General features: G+C 42.4%; 1 non-coding gene across 1 annotated transcript; it reads left to right on the top strand.

The window, feature by feature from the left end:
• Positions 1-251: 251 nt before the first annotated feature.
• LOC140804120 (small nucleolar RNA R71) lies at positions 252-358 on the top strand. Its single transcript, XR_012112079.1, has one exon. It is a non-coding gene; the product is annotated as a small nucleolar RNA R71 (small nucleolar RNA).
• The last annotated feature ends 295 nt before the right edge of the window (positions 359-653 follow it).

The following is a 653-nucleotide window of genomic DNA, read 5'->3' as shown; positions in this document are numbered from 1 at the left end:
CATCAATCTTTCTATTCAAAGCCTCTAACTGTGCTGAAACCGCCGATAAATCATTAACTTGATTAACTCCAGCACCTCGTCTCTGCCTATCAGACTGAAGATGATAGCTACTCGCAGCCATCTCCTCCAATAACTCATATCCTTCCTCAGCCGTCTTTCTCAGTAAGTTACCACATGCAGCAGCATCTATCATAGTACGGTTAGGAGTAATTAGACCATAGTTGAAAGTTTGAACAACTAACCCAAGCGGTAGCTCATGGTGTGGACATCTCCTCAACAAGTCCTTGTAGCGCTCCCATGCCTCGTAAAGTGACTCGTTCTCATATTGAGCAAACGTAGTAATGTCGGCTCTAAGCTTCATAGTCTTCGACGGAGGAAAGTACTTGATCAGGAATGCCTTTGCCATATCCTCCCATGTAGTGATAGACCCTACAGGCAAACAGTTTAACCACGACTTAGCTTTATCTTTCAGTGAAAATGGAAATAAGCACAAACGAACAGCATCATCAGACACGCCATTAAACTTAAAAGTATCACAAATTTCAAGAAAGTCAGCTATATGAGAATTAGGGTCGTCAAGTGCACTTCCCCCAAATTGAACAGTGTTCTGAATCATCTGGATGATAGCTGGCTTGATCTCAAACTGATTAGCT

This window comes from Primulina eburnea, chromosome 10 (genome assembly GCF_022965805.1).
Source record: "Primulina eburnea isolate SZY01 chromosome 10, ASM2296580v1, whole genome shotgun sequence".
Classification (NCBI taxonomy): Eukaryota; Viridiplantae; Streptophyta; class Magnoliopsida; order Lamiales; family Gesneriaceae; genus Primulina; species Primulina eburnea.
The sequence above is the reverse complement of the archived record's forward strand: the minus strand, read 5'-3'. Positions and strand labels throughout refer to the sequence as shown.